Here is a 7699-nt window from a genome sequence, read left to right as displayed (position 1 = left end):
AGATCTAGAAGAGATTGTTGGGAAATCCCGAGATTATTACAACCCAGTTGCGCAGCGAAAAAATAAAATCTCTGTTGATTTCCTTTCCCAGAATCCGAGTGTTTCGTTTAATTCAAAAGATGGATATGAGACTAACCTGTTAATCTCGTCAAGAAGATACAATGCCGGACTGATGGTGCTGCCTTTTCAAACGAACACCCTCAATGGTATCCACACGAACGTCTTCTATCCTTCTAGAGTGCTAGCTCTCTCAAGGATGGATAGATTATGTGCTCCACAATCTGCAGCGGTTAGACTGAATTTTCTAAAAACTGTCATCAACACTCTCTTCGTAGAAGGAATATTTATATGTTTCAGTCTTTTTATTTTCCCAGTTGTGCTACTTTTTTCCCAAAAGAGTTGTGTTCAGAACCCACTATCACAATCTCGCAGATACTCAAATATCTTTATGTGATAGAGTCCTATATCTTTATGTGATAGAGTCCTTTATCTGTAACAATTACAGATAGACTGCAGATCTTTTAAATATTATTATCTTATAATAATTAATAATTAATAATAATAACACTTTATTATTATTAATTATACTAATAGGCTTTTAGCCCATTAATATAGCACATCAATAACGTTCTTGTGTGTGACCCAATAGGCTCACATTAATTGGCAATAGGCCCAGTCCAACAAGGCCTATAAGTCATAAGTGGCCTCTAGCAAGACATTATGACTACCCAACTAATATGAGGATCAATAGTCCGATAAAGCCTATTAAATAGAACATGTATTAATCCCTTTGTCACACGATATCTAGTTTGAACATAAGTCATAGTCAATGTCAAACTTATAATGTTCAAACTTATGATTTCTCGATCTCTAAGTAGACTGATAAATTCAAATGATATTGATCACACTATCAATTCATTTGAGCATGGCCATGTATTTCTCAGTCTCACTTATCGAGGGGCCCAGAAGATATCTCTCTCATAGAGAGAGACAAATCCTATCTTGATTGTTCATTATCCTCTACATAATTTCTATTATGCTCAATCATAACCTTTATGATTGTCCGATTAAAGACAACGTTTGGTTATGTCAAAACATAATAGTCCTTATGTTGGAAACTATGACAATCTCAAGTCAAAGGATTAAGACATAACTACTTTGAGATTCACTTATGACAATGACCCATGTAGTGATCTCAATGCGGGTCCATCCAATACTTTGTTCTCCAACAAGTATTTATGATTATTGAATTATATCAACATATACATAATTATCTCATGATTATCAATCAATAACCATACCAGTTATATTTTATTATTATCAACATAATAATAAGTAACCAGGGATGATAATCATTATTATGTAACATGCAAACAAATAATAATGATAAAAACCTCTTTTATTAATAACCAAAATGACATACAAAAAGGCCCAAGATAATGGCCTAGGGCATATACACTAACAATCTCCCAATTGCACTAGGCCTAATCACACAAGTATCTAATACCCATAGACCTAGTGTGCTGATCATGCTTGACCTGTGAAAGAGGCTTGGTCAGTGGATTTGCAATGTTGTCATTTGTGTCTACTTTGCATATTTTGATATCTCCTCTATCAATGATCTCTCGAATAAGGTGATATCGAGTGAGTATATGTTTAGATCTCTGGTGAGATCTGGGCTCCTTTGCCTGTGCTATGGCACCGTTATTACCATAATAAAGGTCCATAGGATTTGCAATGCTGGGAACCATTCCCAACTCTGAGATGAAATCCTTCAACCAGACTGCCTTTTTAGCTGCATCTGATGCTGCTATATACTCAACTTCTATTGTAGAATCTGCTATGATGCTCTGCTTGGAACTCTTCCAACTAACAACTCCACCATTTAAAGTGAATACAAAAACTGACTGTGATCTTAAGTCATCTATGTCGGTTTGGAAACTAGCATTTGTGTAACCACTTACAACTAGCTCGTCTTCCAATCCTCCATAAACTAGGAATGCATCCTTAGTCCTTCTAAGGTACTTTAGGATATTCTTAACAGCTGTCCAGTGACTTTCATCGGGATCTGCCTGATATCTGCTTGTTGTGCTCAAGGCATATGAGACGTCTGGTCTAGTACATAACATGGCATCCATTCTCGCTCATCAGATGTCATATGACATTGATTCTTGCTGAGACGAATACCATAAGACATGGGCAAGAATCCTCTTTTGGAGTCTTGCATGCTGAAACTTTTCAGCACTTTGTCAATATAAGTACTTTGACTCAGACCAATTATCCTCTTGGATCTATCCCTATAGATCTTAATACCAAGGATATATGCGACCTCACCTAAGTCCTTCATTGAAAAAAGAATTCCCTAACCAAGTCTTAACCTTTTGCAAGGTAGGAATATCATTTCCAATGAGTAATATGTCATCCACATATAGGACTAGAAACACAATTGCACTCCCACTAACCATCTTGTAAACACAAGGTTCATCTTCATTTTTGATGAATGCAAAGTCCCTGACTGTTTCATCAAAACGAAGATTCTAGCTCTGAGAAGCTTGCTTCAATCCATAAATGGATCTCTGAAGCTTGCAAATCTTACCAGAATTCTCAGGGATTACAAAACCCTTAGATTGTGTCATGTACACATCCTCGAGCAAAAGTTCACGACTGTCAGTCATGAGAAATCCATATCTCTCAGGCTGATGACGTGTCCTATCAGATCTGCATGGGACTTGTGTCACCTTTTTAGTTTCCACAACTGTTTGTGGTTCTAAAAGTAGTTCTACTAGCGGTTCAATGCTCTTTTGTGGTACTTGAGTTTCCTCAAGTCGCAATATACTCCCACTGAATCTCTGAGAGATAAATTCCTTTTCTAAAAATGTACCATTTCGAGCAACAAACACTTTGTTCTCTGAGGGAATATAGAAATAGTATCCTTTGGTTTCCTTAGGATACCCCACAAAATTGCACTTGATATATTTTGGAGCTAGCTTATCTGAAACTGGGCGTTTTATATAAGCCTCACACCCCCAAATCTTAAGAAAAGACAAATTGGGCATTTTGCCAGTCCATAACTCATATGGTGTCTTTTCAACCGCTTTCGATGGTACTCGGTTTAAAATGAATGCAGCTGTTTCCAAGGCATAACCCCAAAACGATAAAGAGAGATTTGTTTGACTCATCATAGATCGAACCATATCTAATAAAGTTTAATTTCTCCTTTCAGAAACACCATTCCATTGTGGAGTTCCTGGAGGAGTTAATTGTGAAACAATTCCACAGTTTCTAAGATGTTCATCAAACTCTTGGCTCAAATATTCACCACCTCGATCAGATCGAAGCATCTTGATAGTTCTACCAAGTTGATTTTGTACTTCATTTTGAAAAGTTCTAAACATTTCAAAAGATTCATGCTTATGTTTCATTAGGTAGACATAGCCATACCTACTGAAATCATCAGTGAATGTAATGAAGTACTAATAACCTCCCCTGGCACTAATGCTTAGTGGGCCATATACATCTGTATGTATTAAGCCCAATAAGTCTGAAGCCCTTTGACCTTGTCCAGTAAAAGGGTCCGTTGTCATCTTACCTACAAACAAGATTCACAATTTTCAAATGATTCAAAATCAAATGAATCTAATAAACCATCTTTATGGAGCTTAGATATGCAATTCTCATTTATATGGCTAAGACGACAGTGCCATAAATATGTTAGGTTTAACTCATTTGGCTTAGTTTTCTTATAAATTATGTTATAGATATTGTTGTCTCTAGAATCATCTAGATTAAGGACATAAAGGCCATCATATGAATTTGCAATACAATAAAGCAAATCATCTTTATTAATGGAGCATTTCTTATTCTTAATAAGAAATGAAAAACCTTCATCGTCCAAAACAGAAACTGAAATAATATTCCTACTCAAAGTAGGAACATAAAAGCAATTGTTCAGAACTAACAAAAGCCCATTGGGCAACACTAGTTCATATGTCCCTACAGCTATGGCAGCAACTCTTGCTCCATTGCCTACACGTAGGTTCACATCGCCCTTTTTCAGTTTTCTACTCCTTTTGAGACCCTTCAGCCATTTTGTACAAATGTGAGAGCCGCATCCAGTATCTAATACCCATGAAGTAGAAATAGATAAATTAATATCTATAACATAAATACTTGAAGTCGTAGTCTCACTACTCTTCTTCTTCTTGCACTCATCCAAATAGAGTTTGCAATTTCTCTTCCAATGCCCTGGTTCATTGCAATGGAAGCAGATTCCTTCCGTAGGAACTATTTCCTTAGGAACTTTTGCCTAGGATTGCCATTTAGGCTTGCTTCGTCCCTTAGGCCCATTACCACCTTTAGACTTGGGCTTCCCCTTATTTTTCATGGGCTTACCCTTATTGACATTCAAAATTTGGGTAGGCCTTTTCTTGATATTTACCTCAGCTGTCTTTAGCATCCCATGCAGCTCAGGAATGGATTTCTCCATATTGTTCATGTTATAGTTCATGACAAACTGAGAAAAACTGCCAGGTAAAGAATGTAGGATCAAATCCGTGGAGAGTTCTAAACTCAAAGAGTAGCCAAGCCTAGCAAGATGATCAATGTAGCCTTTCATTTTCAAAACATGAGCACTAACTGATTCACCTTCAGCCATTTTGCAATCATGCAATGCAATGGTGGTTTCATACCTATCCTGCCTAGCTTGTTGTTGGAAAGCCTGTTTGAGATGGACACTCATCTCATAGGCCTCAAGGTGCTCCAGATCCTTCTGAAGTTCTGGGCACATAGTTGCCAACATAAGACATCCAATGTCATTAGAATCATCCATATGCTTCTTATGCTTGTTCTTAACAGCATTAGTAGCATCAGCAAGAGGTGGTTCTGGGATAGCTTCATCAAGCACATAGGAATTTTTCTCTTGCTTGAGAACAATTCTCAAGTTTCTAAATGTAACGACCCAGAAATCGGACCGCTACCGGCGCTAGGATCCAGATCGGCATAAGGCCGCCGGGACCCGTAGCAAGCCTAACATGCATCCTGTATACTTGTTTAAATCCCATACGTGATCAACATTTACATAAAAACTTAAACTTTTTTCTTCTTTCATTCACCAAGCTTAACCTATGCATGCACAACTCATAATCGTAAACATTAAACTCCACACTGGAGCCCTCATTAAATGCTCCAATGGGGTAACATCACATACATTAAGCTTGGTTTACATAAACATCATTAAAACTTTTCATTTAAAAGGATCATGTGAAAGAGGGATTAACTTTACATACTAAGGTCAAGCACAACTCTAAACCTCAATAAACATCATTACATTACATTACTGAACTATACATCACATTACATCATTTTCATGTCCACATCTAGCTATTACATAAAACTTGACTTTACTCTTGCTGACATTCTGATCTAACCCGTACCTGCAAACCTGGGGGATTAAGGGAATGGGGTGAGCTACTAGAGCCCAGTGAGCAGAATAGTAAAACATTATATTTAAAAACATATGATCTCATGGAATGCATCACATCACAAACAAATCACATCAAGGATGAACTTGTCACCAATAACCCTTTACATAGCATTCCAATGTGCCAGGGGCGTAGAATGGGCCTCACTGGTCTTTCCCTTACATTAACATAACATAACATTCCAATATGCCAGGGGCGTAGAATGGGCCTCACTGGTCTTTCTCTTACATAGTGCCAGGGGCGTAAAATGGGCCTCACTGGTCTTTCATACCGTATCATAATCATATCATATCATATCATCGTGAGGGCTAAAGGATCATCCAACATTCATCCACATCAACATTAAATTATGCAATGCAACATATTTGTGAATTCTAGTGCAAACAACCTAATACATCACGTGGCATTCATGATGCATGAATCATGCTAAAACTTTCATTTAATTGTTTGAAACATAAGGAGTCATTCTACTCACCTCAGGCTAGCTCTGATAGGACACTGGAGCAGCTATCTCACTGCTGGGGTCCTCGGTTCCTCGGGTCCGAACCTACACAGGTGGACTCAAATGAGGGACCAAACATACATGAACATGACTCTAAACAACTCCCCCAAAACCCCCTAAAACACCTTAAAATAATCATAGAAAACATGCAAAGGAAGGCTGAACAGGGCACTTTCGGCGGCAGGTTCGGCGGCCGAAAGTCCCTCCAGAGCCGAAAGTCATGCACCTTCGGCGGCCGAAGGTTCCTTCTAGAGACGAAACTCATGCATATTCGACGGTACCTTCGGCGGCCGAATCTCCCCTCCAGAGCCGAAAGTCCACTTTCAGGGGCAGGATTCGGCAGCCAAAGGCTGGCCTCCACAGGCAGGTTCGGCGGCCGAAAGTCCCTTCGGCTGCCGAACCTGAGTTCTTCCAAAGGGCAGAACTCAGCCTCCACAATGCACATTTGCCTCCCAAACCATTCCAACATGCATTTGGCTATTCTACAACATGCATACACAAGCAAATAAGCATATAAGGGCCTCAAACTATCCTAAACCCCAACACAAACATAAAAAGCAACTCAAACAACATACATTACTCATAAACTCAACATTAACCCTAACATGCAATCAACTAACTTACACATGCATTTCTACCCCATAAACTTTCATAAAACTCGGTCAAAACATGAAAAGAGGTGAGGATCTACTCTTACCTCTTGAAGATCGAGAGGAGAGGCGATCCAACTTGGAGGTGGGAGAGATCTAGCTCCTTGGACCTCCAAGTTCCAAAACCTGCTCTAAGCTTCAAAAATCTTCAAAACCAAGTTAAAACTTGTTAAAACTTGAAAGATTTGAGGAAGAACATCAAAACCAACCATGGGAGAGCATGGACTAACCGTTGGCCGAAAATAGGGGAGAAAGCTCGCCCATTTTCGGCCATGGGTCCTTTTATATGTGGCTAGCCAGGCCACCTTCGGAAGCCGAAGGCGATTCCAAAACGCATGCATGTTCGGCGGCCGAACATGAGGTTCGGCGGCCAAACATGAGTCACATTCGGAAGCCTAACGTGCCCCCCTAAACTATCCCACGTTCGGCAGCCGAACCTGGAAATGCCTCCATGGTCTTTTTCATTCAAAACTCAATTTCTTTTGTTACTTAAAACCATAAAATACATTAAAACATTTTATGAAAACATGATTTTACCCTTCTAGAGGTTTTCGACAATCGAGATTCCACCGGACGGTAGGAATTCTGATACCGGAGTCTAGCCGGGTATTACATTCTTCCCCCCTTAAGAACATTCGTCCCCGAATGTTCACCAAACAACACATGCATAGCATAAAACATGGGCATACACATAAAACACAGAACACTAACCTTAGAAAAGATGAGGATATTGCTGGATCATAGACTCCCGTGTCTCCCAGGTACACTCTTCGATATTGTGGTGATTCTAAAGGACTTTCACCATCGGGATTTCCTTATTTCTTAGCTTTCTGATCTGGGTGTCTAAGATCCGCACCAGCTGCTCAACATAGGTGAGATCTCCGAGGATCTCCACATCAGGCTCACTAAGAACCTTGCTCGGATCTGACACAAATTTCCTCAACATGGAAACATGGAAAACCAGATGGATTCTTTCCATAAAAGCAGGTAAATCCAGCTTGTACGATACATTCCTAATCTTTTGCAAGATCTCAAGGGGTCCGATGTACCGTGGAGCTAGCTTACCT

This window comes from Manihot esculenta, chromosome 18 (assembly GCF_001659605.2).
Source record: "Manihot esculenta cultivar AM560-2 chromosome 18, M.esculenta_v8, whole genome shotgun sequence".
Lineage (NCBI taxonomy): Eukaryota > Viridiplantae > Streptophyta > Magnoliopsida > Malpighiales > Euphorbiaceae > Manihot > Manihot esculenta.
Note: the sequence above shows the minus strand (reverse complement) of the source record.